Raw genomic sequence first — 14,362 nt, forward strand, 5'->3', positions numbered from 1 at the left:
AAATAATAGTATTATACTTAAAAAAAAATGTCATTACAATTTATTTTATTTGATATGGAAAATGGCAATAAACAAGCTTGACCTCCTTACTTAATAATAATGTTTATATCTTTATTTATTATCTATATTGTCTTTATTTATTATCTAACAAAATAGAAATAAATAATCAAAATAATAGCATTAGATTTCAAAATAAATGTCATGACAAATTATTTTATTTGATATGGAAAATGACAATAAACGAGCTTGATCTCCTTAATAATGATGCTTATATATGTTATTAAAATTACATGAAACAACAATTTCTTACACTTAAAAGGTAAAATATTGCAAGTATAATTTAGATAAAGTCATACTTATAAATTTCATTTAGTTCGAGTAGTTGAGAAAAACATTATTATCCTATCCGCTTAGATGTGATATATTGAACTCATAAGAAATATTTTTTGTAATGGTATTAAAATATTTTTTGTAATGTAATTAAATCTTATTGTCTAAATAATCCCTCAAGAACCAAAATGATGCAGGAGCATGAGGCTTGAAGACAAAAGACTTCGAATTTTATTCCAAAAATACAAAAGAAGTTTACAAGCAAAGGAGTGGAATCCTTTAGTTGTCACTTTACAAAGCTTTCTAGATAGGATTTGAGCTAGAATTCAGGGATTTGAATTATCTTGTAATTAATTCAAGTATTTAGGCTTAGTTGAGATTCTTGAGGAGAATATCATGCACATTAGATATTATCTAGGATTAGGCAGATTTGATCCATTGATTTAGGATCTCATTGTTGTATGTACACGTATTTATGTAAGTTTTGAATTAGTAGAAGGGGATTTTGGCTGAGGAGGATTGGAATGTAAAATTTGGAATCTCTCTGTATCTCTGTGAATATTGTGCATGAATGGTCAAATCCTGGAGGTTTTAATTTCCTTCGAAATATTTCTGAGTTTTGTTGATTTCCAGTTTGGGCCCTTTAGAATTAGATTTTGTATAATCTTGTGTGGTCGCATCTAAATCTTCACTCACTGTGCATTGAAATAGCCTGGATATGTTTTAAGATCACAAAAAATAATTTAGAGACAGACTAAACTTGGCGGAAGTGCTAAGTCTTGGCGGAACAAGGAAACCCTAACAAATTCGTGAGAAACCTAGGAGAAGATCTAAATCGTTCGATCGATAGATCCAATAGATATAATGGTCATCATGTGCCAACAAGCGTAGATGTTAATCAGAATAAAAGAGTGTTCTTCGTAGGTGTAAGCAGTATCTCGCACATTCTCAAAGTGGTAAATGGTATTTTGCAAATTCACGCGATTAACCTGAGGGGTTGACACCTAGCACGAGAAAACCACTTTTCTCATGCGCTCTTGACTTGTTATGCATCGTGCAATATTTCACGTGAGATTACGCGATAGTTGTTGGATCAAGTGGGATTGATCGACGGTGGAGATCGGCCGGGCTAGTTGGCAAGTGGACACGTCACAATAGTTGTTGGATCACACAGGCCAGATCTGACGGTGATCACATCAAAAGATGCATGTGAGTTAATTTAAATTTCGAACGTGATAATATTATGAACTGGGGTTTTAATTCCTTTTGTTTCTGTGGAAAATTGGAAGGTTTGTCATATACAGGGTAAATTAAGTAGTTCTGCTATTTCAGGAGAATAGCTAAAATTGGGGTTGATGACTGATACTCCAAAGGAAACCCGAGAAAAAGTTCCACTCGAACTTGAAGGAATAGTTTCTAGTTTTGAACTATTACCCTTAACACCTGCAACCAGTCCACCATTAGTGGTATTAGAGCAACCTACTGACAATAAGCAGGATCTCAAAGATCAGAAAAAGAAATCCAACATGGCTTTCATAGTTGGAGGAAGACGTGGTGGTGGTGAAAGAAGAGGAATACCAATTGCAAATGCTGAAGTATTGGAAGCTATGCAATAGATGCAAGCTAGATTAGAAGCAGTGGAAATGGGAAATCAAAGAGATGCAAGTGTTGGAGATGTCAGTGAGCCTGAAGTTGAAGCTACAGAAGAAGAGGAACCTGCAGAAGTTACTCCTGAAATGAGATTCTTTAAATCAGTGTTGGGATCCACATATAAACCTAGACTTGAGGTTTCGGTTTCTACAGGATGTTTAAACCCTGAGGAGTTGATAGATTTGATTAATGACATGGATAAATGCTTTGACTATAAAGAAATGGAAGAAGGAAAGAGAGTGAAATTTGATGTCACAAAATTGAAAGGACATGCAGCACTTTGGTGGGATGGAGTGCAGGCAGAAAGAAGGAGACTTGGTAAGCAACAAATTAAAAATTGGAATAGGATGGTGGCAAAGTTGAGAGGTAACTTTTTACCAAGTGATTATCAACTTTCATTATTTAGACAGATGCAGAATATATACAGAGGTCTTTGACAGTGAAAGAATACACAAAGGAATTTTACAAAGTGAGCATAAGAGCTGGACAAATTCAAGATACAGACGAGAAGGTTGCAAGATATATAAATGGTCTTAGAATGGAAATCCAAGATGAGATAAGTGTGTTGTTTCTAAAACAGTAGAAGAGGCTTATCAGATGGTATTGAAGGCTGAAGAAAAACTCACGAGAAACCAATGTTCTAGAAGTAGAGGTACTTTCCGAGGGAGAGGAAGTCAAGGTGTTAGAGGAAGATCTACAACACCTAGAGATGGAGCTAGCAACAACTTGAGTCAACATACACCCACAATAGGTGATGCAAGTGGTAGAAGGAGTTTTTCCAGAGGAAGAGGAGGCAGAGGCAGGGGAAGAGAAATCAAATATTACAGATGTAACAAGCTGGGACACAAAGCCTATGAGTGCCCAGAAAATGCAGGAACAAATCAGAGAAATGTAATTGTTGCTCAGATTGAAGAAGAAGCAACAAAGGTGCTAGAACAACAAAATGTACCAGAGAAAGGGGAATCTTTGGTGGCTAACAAAGTTTTGTTAAAGCCAGCAAAGGAAGTTGCTGAACCAGTGCAAAGAAAGACTTTGTTCAGGACTATGTGCAAGGTTCAAGGAAAATGTTTTCAAATGGTAATTGATAGTGGTAGCACCGATAATTTGATCTCTACAGAAGTGGTGGAAAAGTTGAAATTAAAAACAAAGACACATCCATCACCTTACAAGGTGTCATGGCTTCAAAAAGGACATCGGTTTTTAGTGAATGAACAGTGTGAAGTGGAGTTGCAATTGGGCAGATACAAAGACAAAATTCTATGTGATGTGACGCTTATGGATGTGTATCAAGTATTGTTGGGAAGACCTTGGCAGTATGACAAAGGAGCTATGCATGATGGGAAAAAGAACACATACAAATTTGGTAAAGATGGTATTAATCATACATTGCTGCCTATGGAAGAAGAGGATTCATCATGAAAATCTGATCCAAAGACCCTATTGGTGAGTGGAAAAGAATACTTGCAACAGATTGAAGAGAATGAGGTAGATTTTGCATTGATTTGCAAACCCAAGGTAATAACTATTTCTACTAAAATTTCTAATTTGCCAATTGAAATTAAAGAGATGCTGGAAAATTATTGTGATATCATTGTAGATTATTTTCCTAATGAGTTACCACCCATTAGAAAAATCAGTCATCATATAGATTTGATTCCAGGGGCAAATCTTTTAAATAAAGCAACTTATAGGATGACTCCCACAGAAAATGAAGAAATCAGAAAACAGGTTCAGGAACTGTTAGATAAAGGACTGATTAGAGAGAGTTTGATTCCTTATGCAGTGCCAACAGTGTTGAGTCCAAAGAAAGATGAAGGCTAGAGAATGTGCATAGATTCAAGAGCAATCAACAAAATAACAATCAGGTACAGATTTCCTTTACCTAGAATTGAAGATTTGATGGATTGTTTAAGTGGAGAAAGATATTTTACAAAGATGGATTTAAAAAGTGGGTATATCAAATAAGGATTAGGGAAGGAGATGAATGGAAAATTGCTTTTAAAACAAATGAAGGATTGTATGAATGGATGGTAATGTTTTTTGGGTTATCAAATGCTCCTAGTACATTTATGAGGCTTATGAATGAAGTGCTGAAAGAATTTATTGGTAAATTTGTAATAGTATATCTAGATGATATATTAGTTTACAACAGATCTAAATAGGAACATATGAGACATCTAAATTATGTCTTACAGAAGATGCAACAAGAAAAGTTACTATTAAATTTAAAGAAATGTTCATTCATGAAGGAAGAGTTGGTATATTTAGGCTTTGTTGTTTCTGCTGATGGATTAAATATGGATTTAGAGAAGATAAAGGCAATCATAGAGTGGTCTTCACCAAAAAGTGTTTTTGAGGTAAGAATTTTTCATGGTCTTGCTAGTTTTTATAGAAAATTCATAAGGAATTTTAGTAAGATCAATGCTTCTATTATTGACATTATAAAAAAGGATAAACAACCATTTAAATGGACTGTTGACACAGAAAAGAACTTCCAATTGTTCAAAAGAAAGATCACAGAAAAACCTGTTTTAATTTTGCCTAATTTTAATAAACCTTTTCAAGTGAAATGTGATGCTAGTGGAGAAGCTATTAGTGTTGTTTTAAGTGGGGAGGATAGACTTTTAGCTTATTTCAGTGAAAAAATGAATGAATCGAAGAAGAAATATTCTTCTTATGGTAAGGAATTTTATGCAGTTTTGTAGTCATTGAAAAAGTGGAGACATTACTTGATGTCTAAGGAGTTTATACATTATTCAAACAATCATGCATTACAATACATTATGCAACAACTAAAGCTTAGTCAGAAACATGCAAAATGGGTAGAATATCTTTAAAGTTTTAATTTTGTATTGAAGCATATAAATGGCCAATCAAACAAGGTAGCAGATGCCTTAAGTAGAAAAATCATTTTAGTTCAAGAAAGCCAAATTAAAGTGTTGGGTTTTGATTTTCTTAAAGAATTATATGAGAAAGATTTAGATTTTAAAGAGGCATTTGAAGCTTGTAAAAATCATGTTTTGTTAGTCAGAAGTAAGTGGCTAGATTTTTTCTTGCAAGAAGGGTTGTTGTTTAAAAGAAATCAGTTGTGCATACCAAATTGCTCTATGAGAGAAAATTTAATCAAGGAGAAACATAGTGGTGGACTTGGAGGACATTTTGGTGCAAACAAGACTTATAAACAATTGAATCGGTTTTATTTCTGGCCGAATATGAGATCTGAGGTGGAGAAGTATGTAAAAAATTGTAAAGTCTGACAGTATGCAAAGGGAAGGAGCCAAAACATAGGTTTGTATGTTCCATTACCTATTCCAGGTAGACCTTGGGATATGGTAAGTATGGACTTTGTTTTGGGTTACCAAAAACTCAAAGAGGAAATGATTCAATTTATGTTGTGGTTGACAGATTTTCTAAAATGGCACATTTTATTCCATGTTATAAAACCAGTGATGCTACTCACGTTGCTAATCTGTTTTTTAAGGAGATTGTAAGGTTGCATGGGTTACCTAAGAGCATTGTTTCAGACAGAGATACTAGATTTGTTAGTCATTTCTGGAGGACCCTGTGGAAGAAATTTGGTACTAAACTGAGTTTTAGTTCAGCTTATCATCCTCAGACTAAAGGACAGATTGAATTTGTAAATAGAAGCTTGGGTAATCTTTTGAGGAGTTTTGCAGGTGATAATCCAAAACAATGGGATCAAATTTTGGCACAGGCTGAATGTGCTTATAATGATTCTCCTAACAGGAGTACAGGGCAAAGTCCATTCCATATAGTTTATGGAATGCACCCAGAGGATTGTTTGAATTGAGAGACTTGGGAAAAGTTGAAATGAGAAGCACTAAAGGAGAATATTTTGCTTCAAAGATTCAAGCAATACATGAACATGTAAAACAACAGTTACAAGATAGCAACATAAAGTACAAGAGAAGATCAAATTTGAAGAAGAGAGAAGTTAATTTTGAGGTTGGAGATTTGGTTTTAGCACACCTAAGGAAGGAAAGATTTCCAAAAAGGGAGTATAACAAGTTAAAATTTAAGAAAATTGGACCATGCAGAGTCTTGAGGAAATTTTCTGCAAATGCATATGAAATTGAATTACCCCCTGACATTGGAATATCTCCAATTTTCAATGTTGCTGATTTGTACAGGTGTGAAAATAGAAATACAGATGATACAATAGAAGATAAAGAAGAACAAGAGGTTGATTGGATAAAAGAGTTACCTACAGTGAAGGCATTGCAGCCAGAAAAGATTTTAGATAAGAGATTGTTTAAGAAGACAAGAGGATAGGAGTATTTTCAGTGTTTGATCAAGTGGAAGGATCAACCAATTATTGATGCTACCTAGATGACAGATGCCATGCTACAGAAGTGGGGTAGTTTTGTAGAAGAGCTCATGGATAGGAGCCCATGAAGAATTTTGTCCTTAGGAGTTTGATGCAAGAGCATGAGGCTTGAAGACAAAAGACTTCGAATTTTATTCCAAAAATACAAAAAAGTTTACAAGCAAAGGAGTGGGATCGTTTAACTGTCACTTTACAAAGCTTTCTAGATAGGATTTGAGCCAGAATTCAGGGATTTGAATTATCTTGTAATTAATTCAATTACTTAGGCTTAGTTGAGATTCTTGAGGAGAATATCATGCAGATTAGATATTATCTAGGATTAGGCAAATTCGATCCATTGATTTAGGATCTGATTGTTGTATGTACAGGTATTTATGTAAGCTTTAGATTAGTAGAAGGGGATTTTGGTTGAGGAGGATTGGAATGTAAAATTTGGAATCTCTCTCTATCTCCGTGAATATTGTGCATGAATGGTCAAATCCCAAACGTTTTAATTTCCTTCAAAATATTTCTGACTTTCGTTGATTTCTAGTTTGGGCCCTTTAGAATTAGATTTTGTATAATCTTGTGTGGTCGCATCTAAATCTTCACTCACTGTGCATTGAAATAGCTTGGATATGTTTAAGATAACAGAATATAATTTAGAGACAGACTAAACTTGGCAAAAGTGCTAAGTCTTGGTGGAACGAGGAAACCCTGACAAATTCGTGAGAAACCTAGGAGAAGATTTGAATCGTCCGATCGATAGATCTAATAGATCTAATGGTCATCGTGTGCCAACAAGCGCAGACGTTAATCAGAATAGAAGAGCGGTCTTCATAGGTGTAAGCAGTATCTCGTGCGGTCTCAAAGTGGTAAATGGTATTTTGCAAATTCACGCGATTAACCTGAGGGGTTGACACGTAGCACGGGAAAACCACTTTTCTCACGCACTCTTGACTTGTTATGCATCATGTAAGATTTCACATGAGATTACGCGATAGCCGTTGGATCAAGCGGGATTGATCGACGGTGGAGATCGGCCAGGCTAGTTGGAAAGTGGATACGTCACGATAGCCGTTGGATCAGACAGGTCAGATATGACGGCGATCGCATCAGAAGATGCATGTGAGTTAATTTAAATTTCGGACGCAATAAGATTACGAACTGGGATTTTAATTCCTTTTGGTTCCATGGAAAATTGGAGGGTTTGCCATATACAAGGTAAATTAAGTAGTTCTATTATTTTAGCAGAGTAGCTAAAATTGGGGGTTGATGACTGATACTCCAAAGGAAACCCGAGAAAAAATTCCACCTGAAGTTGAAAAAATGATTTCTAATTTTGAACGATTATCCTTAACACCACAACTAGTCCACCACAAAACATATATATTCCTGATGTAAAATATAAAAATATTTCTCATAAAATAATAATAAAAATAAAAATAAAAATTCATACTTACATTATAAATTTACATAAACATATAATTCACCATAACTTACTTTTATAAAAACTACATGCACACACAATGTGATTGAAAAACTCACAACTAACCGCAATAATCATTAACATGTGAATCTTTATTATATTTTTTAAATTATAAAAAATTAATATTTTATTAAAGTAATATAATTTTAAATCAATTGATTATTATTATAGTTTAAAATTTTATTTATCAAATCATAAATTAAATATATTAATAATATATTAATTAATAAAAAAATTCAAAACATTTGAAAATATATACATAATAATTTTGCTAAGCGAAAAATTAAAAAAAATCTCTTTTTCACCATTCAAATTATTACCCCTCAACATGGTTTTTCTTTTTTGCTTAAATGGCATACCCAAAATACATCTGCTTGAAAATATGACTCTCCTTATACCAATCTAACTTATTCTCCGTGCATGTGTTTGACTTCAAATTCGAAGGATGCTACTGTGAACCTCTTCCAATGACACGTGAAATTGGAAAAACTGTCCACTAAAAGAGTAACACATATGTTTCTAACTCTATGTTTTCTTCTTCTCACGCGATAATGTTGAAGTCCTTTGGCCGGCTAACCAGAATCCTTACTTTGAGGTGCTAAATTAATTAATTAATTTAATTTAGCATTAACTATAAAGTACACATGTGATGTATGATTATATCTAATAATTTCACGTGTAAAGTTTTAAGTTTAATTTATATATATATATGTATATGTATATGTGGAGAATGTTAATTAGGATTTTATTTTCACAAGTATAATATTGTATATTTTATTTGAGTATATGTATACTGTAAATATTTTCAATATCTATAATATCATTTGTGGAATTAAATTTGGGTTGGAATGATTTATTTTCAATATCTATAATGTCATTTGTGGAATTAAATTTGGGTTGAAATGATTTCATTTTTTTTTCCAACCACTCATGATGACCACAATTGATAATGTCAATTAGGTTTATATTGAGTAGTTGAGAAGAATGATTATCATCCTTCCCACCCATATTCAATTTCCATAAGGAACATGATAAGCTCATATCTATGATATTGTTGCAATGACTTCAAGTCTTGTCGTTGAATGACCTAGAGCCCCAAAGAATATTACACCCTTACCTATAGGCTGAAGGGTGTGGTAGTTTGTTATATATAATTTAATAAATACTATATATCCAAAAAAAATATGTGAAAAAATAAAATTACAAGTGTGTTCATAATCAATATAATAGTGTGTGTGTGTGTGTGCGTGTATAGAGAGAGAGTGAGTGAACGTTTAGGGGTTAATTAAACTCAATGTTGTCATTATTGTTGGATATTTGGGTAGTTTTGTCCTAACAAGTATTTAGTTCAAATCCTCCTAGTTTAGGCACATTAGTTTGTGCTAACGAGTTTACTCGAAGTGTCATCGACTCTTTTAAGAAGGCAAACATTTAGTTCAAATCCTCCTAGGTTAGTGGCACTAGCATCTGCCAACAATTTTATTAGAAATGTTATCTACTATGGCAAGGAAACATCCCTTTGATTCCCTTGCAAGATTTTCCTTAAATTTATTTATTTATACGAAATAAGTATAAATTATTGTCACCTTAAGTACCTGAATGGCCTAGACATACTATGATCAACATCAATACTAGTGTTAGCAACACCACCACCCCCCTTGTAAACTACCTAATTGTGATGACCCTCAATATCATGTTAATGTCTCATATCCTCACAACTTACCTCTCATGTTCTATCTTGAAGATCGCAGTAATATAAAACAACCTCTACGAATTCCTCCATTCTAAGAAAATGTCAAACAACTAGTTCATATCCCATGCGAGGAAAGAGAGGAACTTTACATGTTATTCTCTATCTTTGTACACCAATTGTGATGGATGCACACTAAAACTTGAGAAGATGTTGCAATTAAAATCAACTATCTACAAAGAAGGGCCCAAAAAATCCCTCCTGGGTGCTCTAGTATTGATATCAACAACATCCTATGTCATAGCCAAGATTGGGTTTGAGTGTTTCTTCATCATACATTAGGCCTATAAATAAATGTAAATAAATACAAATAATTAATAAAATATGAAATATCTTCTAAATGCATACATAAATGTCAAGTGGGGTCGAAATTAAATCATCCTAAATGACATTATTATAATAATATATCCCTCTCATCGTGTAAGCTCATCAAGAGGAAATGATATAAGTTTCTAGACTTGCTTCCAATTAACCATGCATGTTGATATTCTATCATATCCAATTCAAGTTTAAGTGGGTCAAGCATATCAATGACATTTATAGAGATGTTGATGATACATGGTTGTCTCATTTGGCCCACCTTAGTCATCAACAAATCCCATCTTGATGTATGAATGATAGTGGAATACAAGGGAGAGAGTATATTCACAACCTTAGAGTAAGTGCTAGGAAACACCTTAAAAAATAAGCAAGATATTTCAAAAGCATAAGAGAATCATTCCCTACCACCAATACTATAATGACATAGAGCATAACAAAAACAGCTCAAAAATGTTTGATACTCCACTAATAGAAGGTGCATCTATCTGAAATATTATCAACATAATTTAATAATTTCAAATTAATTTGATCCCTATCAATAAGACATGGCATCAAAGAAATTAGGAAAATATCACTTTCCTAGAGATCTTGAGGCTCAAAATGGAATATTGATACTTATCCCTTAACAACTATATGTCTCCCTACTAAGCAAATGTCAACCACGCTACAATAGGTTGGAGCGCATCACAACTATGGTCACAAATGTACACCACAGACCAAGGGACAATGGGAATATACCTTCTCCTACTAGGGAAACCAATGAGAAGATAAATATCATCCTTTGTTGTGCTAAATTAGTTGTCAACCTAAACTTGGAAGGCTCAGCATCCTTATTCCCACCACCAAATAATTTGTTGTATGAATATGTTCTCCACCTTCAAAAACATTCCCTCCTCAACATATTTCATGAGGCCAATGCCTTAGTAGAGAGCACATCAATATTGAGTAAGAGGTTGTGGGATGTGCTTCATGGGAGTGTCGTCTCCATAGCATTGAGTATTGCTTTAGAGGTTGATTAAAAAAAAATTGTTATAATACAAAATCATGTAATTATTAAATTAAATACAATAATTAAAGCAACATGTATTCAACATCAATTAGTAATTAACAAATATTAATGGGTACTCTTAAGTTAATAGGGATAATCAATGAACTAATCTTTACTTGGCACACTATGTACAATCACAGTGATAAGAATGCGACATTGTGATGGTATGGATCACAATGTTGGTGCACCAAATATTCATATATACCATAATGGTGCATTCATCATAATTTAGTGTGTCGTGTATACTATATGGAACACCATGTTATCACTCTTGCAATTTGAGTGTGATATACACACACACACACACATGAGTGTGATATATGTGAGTGTCTGTGTGTGGGGGTGGGGTGGGGCAATGTCAATTTTGGTCAACTTAAAGGCCAATAAGAATTACCTTATGGAGCAATCACTCTTCTTCCCTAGAATTTCAAGATGAATGGCTAATTGACCACTGGCATTGCAATTAGCAATCTCATGGGACTAGATTAGATTGGAGCCTATGAATTCCCCATTGGTAACATACTTTATCAAATAGTCCCAATTGATTGTGCTAACCCTTGGGAATGATGTGTGCATGTGTGTTCACACATGTACACACACATGCAAACACATATCTATGTATGTTATCTAACCCCAATGGCTAGCTCAAGTGGTTTAATTTACCATATATAATTTTTATTAGCTAAGGAGATCACAAGGTTGAAACCACCTTGATTCCTTTGTAGTTAGGCACATGTTATACACTAACAAATTTACCTTTAGTGTTGTCTAACCCCAATGGCTAGTAAGTTGTTTGACTTGCTATATGGAATTTGTATTGGCCAAGGTGATCCGAATTGGATCCATGAAGAATAATCAAAAGAACCATGGTTGTACCAAGTCGGGACGGACATCAAAGAATTCAAAACAGCGATCAAAAACACCTCAAACCAATGGCAGTGGTAACTAGCTTGGAATGATGAGGACCTCGGTTAAAGCACGCTAACCGAGGCCCATGGAGACTACGCGGGAGGCGAAATTAGGCCCCAGGAGGCTTGGATCAGGAAACAGAGGAGTTTTTAATGCACGATTAGCACCTAGCGCTAATTGTGCATCGCTGGGCGAAAACCATCAAAATGGAGAAGCCCTGAGCGCTTGGTCGCATGGAGAGCCGGTGAACCGAAGGGCAAAAGGCAAAAAAGACTAAATCTAAAAGGCAGACGCGCTCCGAAACCAGTGGTATTGATCGGGGGCTCCTTGAATGGTAAGCACTTTTCGATGAAAGCGGAGTGATCCCACTCAGCGATCAACGCTTGGCGAGCAGAGGAGAGAGAAAACCGCCGCTCATCATCTGCTAACGGTCGAGCAAGTCAACCACGCGAAATGAGCGGACGGCGTTGGATCTGAGGGATCCAGATCTGATGGTTGACATCGCGCCTGACAACAAGACCAGATTTAATGAGGGAATAAGCCACGATTTAGAAGGATTTGAGGTCCGCTTTGACCGCCACAGTGGAGGAAGACTCATTCCACGACGTAACCGAAGAATTGAACCGACGAAGCAGGCTGGCGTAGTTACAGGAGGACATGTGGCCACTCCCTGTGAGCCTAATGATGACGTCGAATAGGGAACTCCAAGCGCAGCTGTAGTAGGCAATTTAACAGAGGAGGAAGAGGAACTGAACATACATGGGAATGAATGGCTTTAAAGCCATGAACAGAGAACAAGAGACACAGAGAGAGGAAGGCAAGAAGCAAGGAAGACAGTGAAGAAAAAGCAATACGAAGACAGAGGGCCAAGCTAACCAAAGGCAGCGTCGAGCACCAAAGAGCTTGAGAGATTCAAGCCATCTCCAAGAGGATCTGTCAGACCAGAGAGTTCAAAGAGCTAGTAGGCAAAAGAGTCTATGCACTCCAATGGCTTGGGGAATCCAAGAACCACACTACAAGAAAATCTGTTCAGGAGACTTATATTTAGCTCCTGAATTATAATTCTCTGCTTAAGACACAATAAAATAAGGCCACCACTGAAAGTTGGACCGGAGATGTAGCCTTGGAGGATAGGGTGAACTCCTTATTAATCTCTTGTGTTCTTGTATTTGCTTACTGTATTTCTCTGTTGTCTTTCCATTTCAAGTGTCTATGTGTTTGTAATCTGATCGATCTGTTGCCTAAATAACATAGACACACACACCAGCAAATGAGTCTGTAATACCTTTGTTCAATAAATGTTTAACTGAGGTCACTCATAGGGTGATTATCAGGTCAAGTGATATCAAAGATTTAGGCTGTAAGGTTAGACAAGCTTGTATTTGGTTTAGCTGTTGAATGCTCACTAGATCAAAGCTCAAATTAGGAGAAGGAGAGTTGGTGGAAACTAATCCTAAAATCTAGAGAGTCTATCCTTGGAAGACGATGTCAGAGGAAGGTTTTGTGGGGCCAGACCCTCAATTCATAGAAAGTTTCCTAGCTATAAAGTCTATGGTAGAAGAAATGTATAGGGACTTTAGAAAACATAAGGCTGAAGAGTCATCAAGTTCTAAACAAGATAAAGAAGAAGATGAGTCTCACTCCCATGACCACTCCAAGGGAAAAGGGAAAGAGGAAAGCTTTCTCACACCTCCTAATAGCCCTGTGCATAATAAAAAAGCATCTTTTATCAAGCTAGATGTTAAATTTGATTTTCCTATATATGATGGAGAGCTAAATTCTGAAAAGTTGGACAATTGGATAATACAAATTGATGTGTATTGCAGAGTACAGAACATAGACTCAGACAAGAGCAAGATTCAGCTGGAAAGCCTACACCTAGGAGGCACTGCCTTGGTTTGGTGGGAAGTGTTGTGGCCAGCAACAACCCCCCTTCTTATTTGGTGTTATTACTAATACTAAATAAGTGGGGACCCTTAGTCAAAAATTTAAAAATTAATTAGTGCTTGTATTTCCTTTTTAATAAAACTTACCGTCATAAGCTTAGAAGAATATCCTTGAAAAGTCTAAAAAGCTTAAGTTTTATGGTAAGGTAGGATAAAATCACGCCTTAAGAAATATCGCATCGCAAAAAGATAATGGATACCTCCTTACAAGCAAGAATCTAAGATTGCGAGATCGCGATGCGAAGCTACGCATTTAAAAAAAACATTTATCGCATCGCATGCCTCAAAAATCACTTACGCTGAAAAACCTCAAACTGCCGATATGCGATGGCGCATATCGCAAATCGCATTTCGCAGAAATCAGATTAACGAATGATTGACACATGCTGCGATCCAGCGATATTGCGATATAGCGATCTTGCGATGTTGCGATCTGCGATATTGCGAAGCAAATCGCAAAATCGCTTCATCGCAGATCTTTCGGGCTCGTGGTTCGAAAAAGTATTTTCCATAAACCGAGACCTGGTTATGCGCTTTAATGCTAATTAATGAGTTAGTTGCTAGTCATTAATGGAATATGGTTTTGTGCTTA

This window comes from Pinus tabuliformis, chromosome 4_1 (assembly GCF_031772625.1).
Source record: "Pinus tabuliformis cultivar Carrire ecotype Pingquan chromosome 4_1, CPIR1, whole genome shotgun sequence".
Lineage (NCBI taxonomy): Eukaryota > Viridiplantae > Streptophyta > Pinopsida > Pinales > Pinaceae > Pinus > Pinus tabuliformis.